Below are 15865 nucleotides of genomic sequence, written 5' to 3' on the forward strand. Positions count from 1 at the left end.
ATATTGCTCTTTATGTTGTGTGTGGTTTTGCACTGGCATCTTCCCATCTCTTCCTCCAATAGGTGCAAGAGGTGTCTGTGTCTGAGTGAACTGCTGTTGGTCCAATCTGTGCTTGCTGTGTCTATGTCTCAAGGGGGTCCTCTGTGTCCAATCTTAGCTCTTAGTCTAATTGGAGCTGGAAGATTCTGTATCTCAGGGAGCTACTCTTGGTCCAATATAACTAGCTGATTCTATATCTCAGGAAGCCTCTTTTGGTCCACTGAGAGCTGGCAGAATCTGTGTCTCAGGAAGCCACTCTTGGTCCAATGAGAGCTGATAGATTCCGTGTCTCAGAAAGTTAGTTACTCTTGGTCCAATGAGAGCCCTTTGTCCAATGAGAGCTGGCAGATTCTGTGTCTGAGGAAGTTACTGGGGTCACAGGCAGATGGGTATTGGGTATGGCATGGGTCTTTTACATTGCAAGTTATAATGGGGGGTTTGGGTTGCTGGCCTGCAACTGGGGCAGAGTTGGGTAGGGGTTCCTGGGTACTGCTCAATCAAGGATTTGACAGGGATGCATAAGACAATGGGGAAATGAAGAAACAGCTTGCATCTATCTTAAGCTTAAAAGTCAAGTTAAAGTAAAGTCAAACTAGGTTCAGTCCCGTTTATGATTAAACCTCTGCTTCTTAAGGATTGAGTTATGTCTAATCTGTAATCATAAGTTCAAATGGTTCTGTACTGACTGTTCCAGGAATGATAATCAGGCCTTTGTTTAAAAAAGTTCTTTATAACCACCATGCAAAACTACCTTTGTTTCAAAAGGTCACATGACCACCTATGACAACTTTGTTATGACTACCTGTTGTGATTACCTTGTTTTGACCACATGTTATATTCTGATCCTGCAACCATGCCTATTTCCCCAATTTGGAAACACCCTACACTTGAGATCTATAAAAGCCTTGTCTTCCTCACATCCAATGCTGATTCTTGAGCCCCATCTTAGGGATCAGCAACCTATGTACATGAAGCAAAATGCTTGCTTCAATTTATTGCTAGCTTTAACTAATTTGGCCATGATGATTTGGGTCAGTGGTCTTTTTCCTCCCATCTTTGGGATTAATATTAGCACCTCTGAACAGAACTGTGCCTTTTATTTTACTTCATCAATATAAAGATGTGTATTGGCCCACCAACCTCATTAAATGTAGATTTTAGTGTGTGTACCAGTTCGTATAACCTACTTCATAAAATTTGTTAATTTTTTTATTCTCAGTGTGTAAATGCTGTGAATATTAAGCATTTTTCTATGACTTAATATTACATCCTTCAAATCATAGGTACCTTGTGTTACAGTTATTAAAAATGTATTTCATTTGGAAGACAAGAGGGACAATAAATGAAGGCTGTGGGGAAAATGCTATGTTTTGAATGTGGCTTAACTGTGTCAACCAAGTAGTGTACACTAGTTCAGCAAGGGTAATGTCTTTGGGAGGATCTGTGGGGCTTTTAAGGGGTGAATCCTAATGGCTGGTCCTTAGGGGACTTGGTCTTGGGTTCATATGTGATCTATAGTAGTGTTTGAGGGTTGTCATAAAAGGAGCATTCCTGGCCTTACTTGGGTCTCATTGCTTCCTGTATGGAGACAGGATCTTTCCTGTGCACATGCTCCAATATCTATCTTACCTTGGCAATGCCTAGAACCCTGCAACACATGAGATGTTCAAAATAATGCAGTCTCAGTGGGGTCTATAGCATAGATAATTTTGTTTTAACAACATCAAGTACCCTTTTGTAGATGTCATTCAGTGGTCTTATTAAACAAGAAACACAGAGCCGATTCAAAGAAGAAAGCCAAGAGGTCAGAGCCAAGAGCCTCACCCTTCCTGATTCAGGGATCCTCCTCAGCCCAGAGAGCTCTCTGAAAAAGGAGCCCTCCTTCCTGTGTGTCTGTCTCTATCTCTCTGTTCTGGCTTCTGATTGGTTGTAAACCCAATCATGTGACTGCCTCATCACTGCCTGTATGTACTGCCCTCCAGGTCCTTAAAGGCATATGCCACCACTGCCACGCACTTGCTATGGCTCTAATAGCTTTGACCCCAGGCAACTTTATTTATACCACCATATTTCCCCTTTTCTAATTTAATAAAAAGGAAAAAAAAGAAAAATGTTATAACTAACAAAAGAAAAACTACATACAAAAGTACAAAAACTATACACAATATATACAAGTAACAAATGTCCAAATAATTTCTAGTCCATTCTTCTTGGCTGTATATATATGGCTTCATCTCAGCATCCCGTTCTTCTCCATATCCCTCTGTCAAATGCCATATTCTGTAGATCTCTGAAGGGTTTGAAGATGACCTGTCTAAAATATATCTGCTCAATTTTTAAAACATATCTAATATGACTACAAGTTCCATTGTAATGTCTAACTACTAACTTTCATTTCTTTATATCCTAATAGTTGGTAATAATAACATTCAAGGATCAGAAAATTGCATTGTTAAATGAACAGTATAAGTACAATTAGAAATATACATATAGCATTTTCTAACAATATCAATTCCAATATATATAACTTGTATACAATATAAAACAATCCAATCCAATGGAAAATACTTAAAACTAGTAATTGTCTTTTTCTTCTTCTTTCTTTCTTTCTCTCTCTTTTTTTTAAACAAGAACCTTAAATCTAATCTCCTTTGCTTAGCCTTTTTCCTAACCCTTGACAACAACTTGTAACCAACCCCCTAAACAATGAAAATTATCCCAGACCCAAAACCCATTAAAAAGACCAAAAAACCACCCGCCCCACACCATCTCTTTGGGAATGTGGGCGTCATATTCTTAAAATTGCTTCCTGCTGGGTATGGGCGAAGTTATCTTTATCCTGAAAGAAAAATTTTAGGTTAATTGTCAAATTCTAAGAAAGGTAACCATATCCTTCATTATCCAGTCTATGTATAATGCCAAAGTTCAGGGTTTATCTCAAGTCCTTATTCAAGTACTCTTTGAGACTGGATCATCTCAGCTAGTCATCTCAAAATTACTCTGAGCACCTTGTAGTTCAAAGCTGATCTGTACATGATGTTTGTCAGCTTAGTGATATTATTATTGTCCACGTGGAATTGTTGTTGTTGTGGGGCCCAACTTCTTCCTGGAGACTTCAGTTGATGTTAGGCCTGGCCGTGATTTTCTGCAGAAAACCATACGCCGTTTCACTCTGTTTCCTGGGATAGATGATTTGTCCCTTTTCTTCAGTTGTCTCATTTTCAATTTTCCTCTCTGTCCTTCTGGACCTATACATTCGAGCCATCTTGCACTCTGTTTCACCTGAGATAATGTCCTAATTCCTAACAGTTGAACGTTTACCTCCTGAAGAGGCCAAGTTGGATGCCAAAATTCTGGTGCAATTATGGTAACGTCCGTACCTGTGTCTACCAGACCAGACAACAAAACACCATTTATTTTTATCGATAATTTTGGTCTTTGTTCATTAATAGAAGTTTGCCAAAAAGTTTTCTTTATAGTTTCTCCTGAATTTTCTATTGTCTCTGTTTCATCATCCTGACCAGCATGACTTATTCCAATAGGCATTTGGTTATTTAATTGCTCTGAGTAGGGGTTTCCTCTACGACTGCAGGAAAGGTTTGAACTGGATTTGCTATTGGGGCCTGCATGAGGCCCCTCTGGGAGTTTCCTGAAGACTGAGGCAAAGGATTATCCTGTCTGTCCCTTGTTGATCTACATTCATTGGTCCAGTGTTTTCCCTTACCACACCTTCTGCATACTCCAGAAGGAAGGGTCATTCTGTTGCCATTGTTCCTCGAGGAAACATTGTTTCTAGGAATGACCTGTTTACAGTCCCTTCTCAAATGTCCTTGCCTTCCACATCCAAAACATCTAACATTCCTCAAACCTCTTGAAATTGCTTCTCCTACCCACGTATCATCATGCTCATGAGTTTCAACGTTAACCGTGTCTCTAATCCAATCTTCCAAAGGTGCAGATCTTGCCTTTAACAGCCTGATTATTGTTTTGCATGCTGCATTCGCATTCTCAAAGGCCAAAGTTTCAATTATTATCTTACTAGCTTCTGAATCCGGGACCATTCTCTTTACTGCTGAAGCCAGTCTTTGTAAAAAAATCTGTGAAAGATTCTTTTGGGCCTTGTACAACCTTTGTAAATGACTCAGTTTTTTTTCTTGGTTCCTCAACTCTGTCCCATGCGTTCAAGGCTGATGTTCAACATAAAATTAGGGTTTGGACATCATATAAACATTGTGCTTGTGCTGAAGCATATTGACCTTCTCCAATAAGCTGATCCTGGCAGACTTGTATTCCTTTATCCCTCCACTGTTTTTCTATGTTTTTAGCTTCATCCTTGAACCAAGTTAGCCACTGAAGCCTTTGACTGGGTTCCAGAACAGCTTGTGCCAGCTCCCGCCAATCCTGTGGTACAATCCTATGATATGTTGACCAAGAGTTTAACATTTGCTTTACATATGGGGAATGTATGCCATAAGATACTATTGCCTCCTTAAACCTTCATAAATCTAACATTTCATTTGGAGCCCAAATATTTTGTGTAGTCATTTGATCAGGCAACTGCTGTACGGTTACTGGACAAACCAAGGGTGACTGTGTGAAAACAGGCTTTCTTTCTGTAACCCTATGATCCAGTCTTGAAGCAACTTCACTGTTAGTTTCTTCTGTCTGAGTTTTTACAGGTGTATCAAGTTTTTCTAAAGCTGTCATCCTGGCACTTAAATTGACTATCTTTTTAAATAGTAAAATAAGAATAAATATAGTAATAAAATGCATAATTCGATCAACATTAATCTTCTCATATAGCTGTTCCATTGGCAGACTGTCTAAAATTGCAAACAAAGCCCAATTTTCTTCCAATGAACACAGAAAACCCATTTTTTTTAAATGTGGAAAAAATTCTCTTTTAAATAATTTCCTTTAACATATTGGATAACCAAGTCCTCATAGAACAGTACCAATCTGAGGGAATTTCAAAACAGCCACCTAGTGTCCGAGGTGTGAATCCAGCTCAGCAGTTAAACGGTTTTTAACGGATTCTTGTCATGTTTGGCGCCAAATGTAGATGTAATTCAGTGGTCTTATTAAACAAGAAACACAGAGCCGATTCAAAGAAGAAAGCCAAGAGGTCAGAGCCAAGAGCCTCACCCTTCCTGATTCAGGGATCCTCCTCAGCCCAGAGAGCTCTCTGAAAAAGGAACCCTCCTTCCAGTGTGTCTGTCTCTATCTCTCTGTTCTGGCTTCTGATTGGTTGTAAACCCAATCATGTGACTGCCTCGTCACTGCCTGTATGTACCGCCCTCCAGGTCCTTAAAGGCATATGCCACCACTGCCACGCACTTGCTATGGCTCTAATAGCTTTGACCCCAGGCAACTTTATTTATACCACCACACCCTTTCTGTTAATGTATTATATCAGTGTGGGGGTTCACATGACTGCAGGGTAGGTAGAGGGTACATCAATATAATATCTATCATTTCCAATTTTGTTTTACTCTATAATTAATTTAGATTAAAATGTTACAGAACAACTGAAAAGTTGGTGTGTGGGATTGAATCCTTATATGTATGTCACCATTATTATGAGTAAAGTTATTTGAGTGGTAGGGGAGGTGGTTTGCTAGACCCATTACCATAAAGAAACAAAAGTATTCATATATGCCACTACAATTAAGCAAAATTTAAAAATTTGCCATATTTTCTTCTACTTTTCCTTTGAAAACGATAAATAAAATTTAGAAGGAGATATAGGGTCTCACTTGTGTTTCTGTTTCCACAGCCCACTTCAGAATTTCTAAACTAGATAAGAATCATTCTCTTCCACATGGAACTGGATGCTAAAATAAAAAATCCTTATGAACATTGAGATAGTATACAGCTGAATTCTTCCACTGGTAAGAAACTTGGCTAGAATGTGAAAACATACATCATAAAATAACACAATGATATATTAATGCTAATTAATAACAAGGTACAAGTGACACACACAATTAAAATCAAGCTATCTTAGAACACGTTGCCTTATTCCACCCTCTACACTACAGATATAAAAATTTATAGTTAATTTTTATCTGAAGAATAAGGTTTTTAACTCGTGAAGATAGAAGCTCATCCATGTTTTAAATTTTGCTGTATACATAAACACAAACACAGAAATCAAGATATACCAGTTTTAGGCATAACCCAAGAGTCTGTATCCTACTTCAGAGAGTTGCTCATTGATTGATGTCTATTGTTGGTTTCTTCACAATAGCAGGAAATAGAAAAAGCCTGGATAGCATTCAGCTAAAGAATGAATGATGAAAATGTTGTTCATATACATATGGTATATTATTCATCTATAAATAAATATGAAAATTTAGGTAAATGGATGGAGTTGCAAATGATACTTCTGAAGGAGATAACCCCAACACAGAATGTCAAATGTCACATTCTCCATTGTGTATGTAGATAACACATTGATTCTTCAGATATTTGTGTTTAAATTGGAGTAACTATATAATTGAGGAAACTAGTAAGGGACTGTGTGGGTAATAGGGCAGGAGAATTCAAGGGCAGGTGTCATGAAGGGGAAGTAGAATAATGGGACAGAAAGGTTGAATGAAATAGAGGAGGGGAGGGCAGGGAAGAGATGGGAAACTGAGAAGTGTACCTAACATCAAACACCTTTGAAAAAGGCACATGGAAACCCACTACCATAGTCACATTTATATACATATATATGTATATATATATATATGTATATATACATTTGTAAATGGAGTTACTCTACAGTGGAGGAGACAATGTCTCCCCAGACAATATAGACTGTCAAAAATGATGCTCAGTGCTAGTTATAGGTTACCCCTTTTTAAGTTGTTGGTCAGCAGGGTTCTATAGGCTCCCAACCCCAAACACTGCAGGTTATTGCTAATGCCCTTGATAGTTCTCCAGAACTTGATGCTAAGAAGCTATTGATGATGATACCACATACTTGAGTCACAGAGCATGGAGAAATCAAGGTGATTTATTCTGGCTTAGATTTTGAAGGTCTATCCCACCATGGTGGGGAGGCATTGCAGCAGGAGTTTGAGGCTGGCTTGTCACATTTAATTGGCAGTTTAGAAGCAGAGAGTGAGCAAGAAGAGAGACCCCTTCTTTTGTAGTGACCCACTTCTGCCAGTGAGGCTCCACCTGCTGAAAGTGCTACACCCTTCCCATCTGCCACTCCAGCTGGGAACAAGTGTTCAAATGCAGAACCTGTGGGACACTTCACATTGAAACTGCCACAGTCTAACATTAACAGATTGATGGATGAGCATTTCTCACAAAAGTATCCCCTCATACTCCAGGCTCGAGTATAGAGGTTCAGTTGACATCAGTCCCCTTCTAAGCTTCAGTTCCCCATGTCCAGGAGTTTATATAACCCAATATTAAGATTTTAGTTTTCTTCTAGAGCCCTCAGTCTGTTCTTTTGTTTGTTCCCTTAGAACATGATATTTGTCTTCTAAATCTTGCTTAAATTTCTGTCCTGACTCCTTTTGAAGATGGACTCTTACTTAGAAGCATAAACAAAGTAAATCCTTTCTTTCCCTAAGTTGCCTTTGGTCAGAATGTTTGTCACATGAACAGAAAAGAAACTTGAACATCTAGGAATAAAAGAACTCTGAGGAAGTTGCAAACAGTGGAACCTAGCTGATGGGGCTTCTGAGGGGAGCAAAGACCCTGTCTAGTACTGGGCTAGGGACCCTTCCTGCAGTATTTCCTTCAAGATTCTGCATCATTCCTTCCATGTCCTTTGAGCTTTAATCAAGTTGAATTTAAAGATAATGGACTAATTTCTGTGATGAAGAAAAATGTGTTAAACTTGCTTAAATTATTGGAAAATAGCATGTAGACAATGTAGAAGATGTACATGCCACAGAGATTCAGATCACTAAGCAGAAACCTGGGGTTCATCATTGGGAAAACAGGACAGTGTTTCTTTGGTGTCTGTATACAGATGCTGTTAACAGCTGTGGGCCCAGAAGATGAGGCTTCATGTCAAACTGGCATCAGAAGTTCCCTGTACTTGTTTTGAAGTCATGAATGACAAAATATACAGGGGAAATTAAAATGCAGCTGAGGTCAGGCACTGTGTGATAGGATTGGACCCTGAGTGCATTACCAGGAAAGGTACTGTGTGATATTGTGAAGGTGACATTTAAGTTGTCATGGAAATTCCAGGATAGTAGAGTTGCCAGGACCATTGGATATCAGTCAAGAAAGGCTTTGGGCACATAATGGAGCTGGTTGAGGAAGCTATGTTTCTTCAACATTCCTCCCTGCAGCAGGTTTGGAGGGATGAGGCCCCCCAAATCTTTTGGGGCCTGGCTGATTATGAACTTCAGAAGGTGCACTTTGTTTGTTTGTTTTTGTTTTTGTTTTTGTTTTTCGAGACAGGGTTTCTCTGTGTAGCTTTGCGCCTTTCTTGGAACTCACTTTGGAGACCAGGCTGGCCTCGAACTCACAGAGATCCACCTGGCTCTGCCTCCCGAGTGCTGGGATTAAAGGCGTGCGCCACCACCGCCCGGCCAGAAGGTGCACTTTGAACTGAAGAACGCTGTGTTTACACTGCTGGGTTTTGTTTGTTCTTTGATCTTATCAGTTTTGGAGTTCATAATTAGGAAATGTTAGACTGTGAGTTGTGTTGTGCCTGTTAATTCCTGGTTTGAGACTGCAGCACTAAATGCTTCTTGTTTTTTTAATAAATATTTTTATTTTATAATTAATTTAATTTTACATATCAGCCACAAATTCCCCTGTCCTCCCTCCTCCCACTTCCTAGCCTTCCCCCCACCAAATCTACCCCCCATTCCCACCTACTCCAAGGCAAGGTTTCCCCTGAGGAGTAAGCGTAGCCTAGTAGATTCAGTTGAGGCGGGTCCAGTCTCCTCCTCCCTGAACCAAGGCTGAGCAAAGTGTCTCAGCATAGGCCCTAGGTTCCAAAATGCCAGAGCATGCACGAAGGACAGGTCCCTTTCCTACTGCCTGGAATCTCCCAAACAGTTCAAGCTCATTAACTGTCTCACTTATCCAGAGGGACTGGTGCAGTTGCAGGGAGGCTCCTCAGCTATTGGTTCCCAGTTCATGAGTTTTTGCTAGTTTGGCTATTTGTCCCTGTGCTTTTTCCAATCATGGTCTCAAGATCTCTTGTAGATGTAACCAACGGTCTTATTAAATAAGAAACACAGAGCCAATTCAGAGAAGAAAGCCAAGAGGTCAGAGCTAAGAGCCTCACCCTTCCTGATTCAGGGATCCTCTTCAGCCAAGAGAACTCTCCGAAAAGGGGACCTACTATCTGTGTGTATGTCTTTATATACTCTAGCTGTTCTGCCTTCTCATTGGTTGTAAACCCAAACATGTGACTGCCTCGTCACTGCCTGAATGTACCGCCCTCCAGGTCCTTAAAGGCGTGCGCCACCGCCGCCACGCACTTGCTATGGCTCTAATAGCTCTGACCCCCCAGGCAACTTTATTTATTAATATACAATTAAAATCACATTTCAGTACAAGTAAAATACCACCACATTTCCCCTTTTCTAATTTAATAAAAAGGAAAAAAAAGAAAAAGGTTATAATTAACAAAAGAAAAACTATATACAAAAGTACAATGACTATATACAATATATACAAGTAATAAATGTCCATTTGTATTTGACAAATTCAGAGAAAACAATTTCATTATCTATCCTATTTTGTTAAGTCCAAAATGTATCTAATTCACTTTCTATCCTAATTAATCTTGAACTATAACTAACTAACCTTTAACTATAGCTAATTAATCTTCAACTATAGCTAACTAATCTTCAACTCCCTCAGAGACCCAAGAAGGAAATAATATTAGCTAACAAAAATAAAACCAGGAAGTGCATACAAGCAACTTCCAAAAAATTTGTGAGTTGACAGAAACAGCCAGCTGCCTAGACAGTCACCTGAGGTTTCTCCACAATGCTGGGGCATCATCTTCAGCCTATAGGCTTAGCATATCTGACAGACTCATTTGTGAAGTAGGATGTACACAAGGTCAACAGTTCAACCTCACATTGGGTGAGAGCAGTCCATGTACCAGAAACACCTGAATTCCACTAGTGTCATGTCATGATTCAGGATATTAAATTCTGGAAATTGTTGATGGTTTTTTAATTCAAATGTCCATTCTTCTTGGCTGTGTATATATGGCTTCATCTCAGCATCCCGTTCTTCTCCACATCCCTCTATCAAATGCCAGTCTACTATTGAGAGGCATGAGCTTAGTTACTCTTCAAGAATAACTGTTTCAGCTGCTGTTCCATTGCACATCAGAAGCCATCGGCCCATTGCCTATTCAGCTGCCTTCAAAGAAAAGGGCACTGTACCTTTTCCGAATTGTGAAGGCCATTTCAGGGATGGTGCCATATTGTCCTGGCCTCAGAAGATGCCTTTTGATAAAGCCATAACCACACTTGTTTTGGCAAGAATCAGTAGTTTTTTGTTTCGTGTCCTGTCTGTCCATTTTGTCAGCAGTTGATTCGAGGATACTTTGTTGTCCAGTGGCTAACTTTTGCCACAATGAAAGTTAACTCCATATGCAGTTTCTTCAATGCCCATATTTTCTCTGAAGTAGATTGGTACTGCCAGGAGCCGACATGTCTCATAGTCATAACAAAAAAGAAAAATTTTCTAAGTTATTAAAACATTTTAAATGCCATATTCTGTAGATCTCTGAAGGGTTTGAAGATGACCTGTCTAAAATATATCTGCTCAATTTTTAAAACATATCTAATATGACTACAAGTTCCATTGTAATGTCTAACTACTAACTTTCATTTCTTTATATCCTAATAGTTGGTAATAATAACATTCAAGGATCAGAAAATTGCATTGTTAAATGAACAGTATAAGTACAATTAGAAATATACATATAGCATTTTCTAACAATATCAATTTCAATATATATAATTTGTATACAATATAAAACAATCCAATCCAATGTAAAATACTTAAAACTAGTAATTGTCTTTTTCTTCTTCTTTCTTTCTTTCTCTCTCTCTTTTTTTTAAACAAGAACTTTAAATCTAATCTCCTTTGCTTAGCCTTTTTCCTAACCCTTGACAACAACTTGTAACCAACCCCCTAAACAATGAAAATTATCCCAGACCCAAAACCCATTAAAAAGACCAAAAAACCACCCACCCCACACATCTCTTTGGGAATGTGGGCGTCATATTCTTAAAATTGCTTCCTGCTGGGTATGGGCAAATTTATCTTTATTCTGAAAGAAAAATTTTAGGTTAATTGTCAAATTCTAAGAAAGGTAACCATATCCTTCATTATCCAGTCTGTGTATAATGCCAAAGTTCAGGGTTTATTTCAAGTCCTTATTCAAGTAGTCTTTGAAAGTGGATCATCTCAGCTAGTCATCTCAAAATTGCTCTGAGCACCTTGTAGTTCAAAGCTGATCTGTAGATGATGTTTGTCAGCTTAGTGATATTATTATTGTCCACGTGGAATTGTTGTTGTTGTGGGGCCCCAACTTCTTCCTGGAGACTTCACTTGATGTTAGGCCTGGCTGTGATTTCCTGCAGAAAACTGATAAGAGACTCGAACACAAAGACATATATATGCAGCTAATTGAAGCCTTTTTTCTAGAATTTATTAGTACTCTATATGACCATTCATATTTTAAAGTTTAAAATGTATATATAACTATATATCTATATATATATATTAATCTTATAAATTTTGATATAAAATTTATACTTTAAGAAAAGTTTTAAAGAATCAGAATAGAATCAAAGAGTTGAGATTAGGAATAGAATAGTCCCTTAATTAATTTGGCTTTTCTCCTGTCCCATAGCAGAAGATGGCTCTTTTATTCTGGCATGATACAGGGAGTTTGCATTTTCCTTTTAACAACATGCTTGAGTTTAAAGAAGGAGAGAGCCATTCTCCAACTCCAAAGTCAGCTTTAAATTTTAATTGAACTGGGTCTATTAGAAGACCAATAGTGTTAAACTTTTAGAGAAAAGCAGAAACAAACCTTTAGGAAGACATAAAATTTTTTAGATAATACATACCCATATGCCGTTTCACTCTGTTTCCTGGGATAGATTATTTGTCCCTTTTCTTCAGTTGCCTCATTTGTCCTGTGTTCTTCAGATTCCTTAACCTTCATTCTCCTAAAAGACAAAACCAAAAACCTTTCCCCAAGACTAATTTTGGGGATGTTCCTTTTTGGCAAGTTATTATCTGATTAAATGAAAAGACATGTGTTACTGGTAAGTTAGTTTAATTTGGATGTTCATGCTGGTTGATGAACTATCACCTCCACTAATTAAGAGGTTTCTCTTGTTCAAATTGAGCCTTTATCAATTTTGATGGTACCCACAACTTATCTTCTCCTGTAGAAACAAAAGCAAAACCTCGTCCCCAATGTAACACATACCCTGGTTTCCATTCTGAGGTCAGCACATCCTTAAAGTATATAGGCTGATTTAATTCTGTAGTTTTTTCTATTATCCAATGTCTCTCTGCAGCTGTTGTTCCTTTCTCATTGGCATTAAGAAAATTCAAAGTTAATAGAGAATTATGCATTTCTGGGGGTTTTTGTTACCCTTTTCTGTTTATTTAGCATATCCTTTAGAGTTCTGTTTGATCTTTCTATAACTGCTTGACCTGTAGGATTATGTGGTATGCCTGTAATATGCTTTATATTGTAATAAGCAAAAAACTGTTTCATTTTAACAGAGACATATGATGGAGCATTATCAGTTTTGATTTGTGCAGGTATACCCATGATGGCCATAACTTCTAGCAAATGAGTAATTACAGAATCAGCTTTTTCAGAACTCAAAGCAGTTGCCCACTGAAATCCTGAATAAGTATCAATAGTGTGGTGTACATATTTCAGTTTTCCAAATTCTGCAAAGTGAAACATGTCCATCTGCCAGATTTCATTCCTTTGAGTACCTTTTGGGTTACATCCAGCTGGTAATGGCTTTTGATTGGAGAAGGAACAAGTGGGACATTTCTTTACTATTTCTTTGGCTTGTTGCCAGGTTATGGAAAAATCCTTTTTTAAACCTTTACTATTGACATGATGTTTTTTATGAAATTCTGAGGCCTCCAGCACATTTCCTATCAATAATTTATCAATCTCATCATTGCCTTGTGCTAGAGGGCCTGGCAGACCAGTATGGGATCGAATGTGAGTTATATATAAAGGATGACTCCTTTTCCTGATTGTATCTTGTAATTGAATAAATAGTGAAGTTAATTCTGAAGCATCAGGGATAAATTCTGCAGTCTCAATATGTAATACTACTCTTTCAGCATACTGAGAGTCAGTTACTATGTTGAGAGGTTCTGAAAAATCCATTAATACCGACAGAATAGCATACAATTCTGATTTCTGAACTGAGTTATAAGGACTTTGAATCACTTTACTTAAATTTTCTGATTTGTAACTTGCCTTTCCTTGTTTGTTGGCATCTGTATAAAATGTACGAACTCCAGATATGGGTTTTTCCTATACAATTCGAGGCAAGATCTAATCAGTTCTCTTTATAAGATCAATTCTATCGCTTTTGGGATATTTGTGTTAATTTCTCCCAAAAAATTACTGCAAGCTCTTTGCCAAGGTTCACTTTCTGTCCATAATTTTTCAATGTCCTCCTTAGTTAAAGGTATGACAATTTCTGCTGGGTCTATTCCTGCTAATTGACGAAGTCTCAATTTTCCTTTCCAAATTAAGTCAGAGGTTTTTTTTTTTTGTTTTTGTTTTTTGGTTTTTTGAGACAGGGTTTCTCTGTGTAGCTTTGCGCCTTTTCCTGGAACTCACTTGGTAGCCCAGGCTGGCCTTGCACTCACAGAGATCCGCCTGGCTCTGCCTCCCAAGTGCTGGGATTAAAGGTGTTCGCCACCACTGCCCAGCCAAGTCAGAGATTTTTTCCACATAAGTTTTTAATTTTTTATTTGGTTTATTTGGTAAAAATATCCATTCTAATATAATATCTTCCCTCTGCATTAATATTCCTGTAGGAGAATGTCTAGAAGGTAAAATAACCAAAATGTAATCCAGCTTTGGATCAATACGATCCACGTGTACTTCATGTACTTTCTTTTCTACCAAGGCCAATTCTTTCTCAGCTTCAGGTGATAATTCTCTTGGACTATAAAAGTCCGTGTCACCTTCTAAGGTTTTGAACAAATTATGCAGTTCATCATTTTTTACCCCAACAATAGTTCGTAGATGAGAAATATCTCCAAATAATCTTTGGAAGTCCTTAAGAGTCTGTAGTCTATCTCTTCTACTTTACACCATTTGGGGTCTAATTTTTTGTAGCTCTATTTTATATCCTAAATAACTAATAGAATCTCCTCTTTGTATCTTTTCAGGAGCAATTTGTAATCCCCAGCAAGGCAAAATTTTCTTTACTTCTTCAAACATTCTTTCTATTGTATCTGCATTTGAGTCAGCTAATAAAATATCATCTATATAATGATAAATTATAGATTTAGGAAATTTTTTACATATCACTTCCAATGGCTGTTGTACAAAGTATTGGCACAGAGTTGGGCTATTCAACATTCCCTGTGGGAGGACCCTCCATTGAAATCTTTTAACCGGTTGAGAATTATTATAAGTAGGCACTGTGAAAGCAAATCTTTCTCTGTCTTTTTCTTGTAAGGGTATTGAAAAGAAACAGTCTTTTATATCAATAACTATGAGAGGCCATCCTTTTGGTAACAGAGTAGGCAAAGGAATTCCAGATTGTAGAGAGCCCATTGGCTGAATTACTTTGCTAATTGCTCTAAGGTCTGTTACCATTCTCCATTTACCAGATTTCTTCTTAATAACAAATACAGGAGAATTCTAAGGGCTGGTTGATTCCTCAATATGCTGAGCATTTAACTGTTCTTCTACCAGCTCTTCTAAAGCCTGGAGTTTCTCTGTTGTTAAAGGTCATTGCTGGACCCATACAAGCTTGTCTGTTAACCATTTTAAAGGTAGAGCTCTTGTTGTTTTTGGAAGATCATCAGTTGTTGTGCCCTATTCTTGTATAATATGGATGGCTGGTGACCACTCAGAATAATGCCTTCTAATATTTCTCTCAGAAACATGTGCTAGTTTATGATTTGTTTCTGAGATTGGAGGGATGTTAATCTGAGTATTCCATTGTTGCAACACGTCTCGACCCCACAGGTTCATAGCTGTGTTAGCTACATATGGTTTCAATTTTCCTCTCTATCCTTCTGGACCTTTACACTTGAGCCATCTTGCACTCTGTTTTACCTGAGATAATGTCCCAATACCTAACAGTTGAATGTTTACCTCCTGAAGAGGCCAAGTTGGATGCCAAAATTCTGGTGCAATTATGGTAACGTCCGCACCTGTGTCTACCAGACCAGACAACAAAACACCATTTATTTTTATTGATAATTTTGGTCTTTGTTCATTAATAGAAGTTTGCCAAAAAGTTTTCTTTATGGTTTCTTCTGAATTTTCTATTCTCTCTGTTTCATCATCCTGACCAGCATGACTTATTCCAATAGGCATTTGGTTATTTAATTGCTCTGAGTAGGGGTTTCCTCTATGACTGCAGGAAAGGTTTGAACTGGATTTGCTATGGGGGCCTGCATGAGGCCCCTCTGGGAGTTTCCCGAAGACTGAGGCAAAGGATTACCCTGTCTGTCCCTTGTTGATCTACACTCAATGGTCCAGTGTTTTCCCTTACCACACCTTCTGCATACTCCAGAAGGAAGGGGCAGTCTGTTGCCATTGTTCCTTGAAGAAACATTGTTTTTAGGAATGACCTGTTTACAATTC

Source organism: Peromyscus californicus, unplaced genomic scaffold (genome assembly GCF_007827085.1).
Source record: "Peromyscus californicus insignis strain IS unplaced genomic scaffold, ASM782708v3 Scaffold_4__1_contigs__length_199733344, whole genome shotgun sequence".
In the NCBI taxonomy this organism is placed as follows: Eukaryota; Metazoa; Chordata; class Mammalia; order Rodentia; family Cricetidae; genus Peromyscus; species Peromyscus californicus.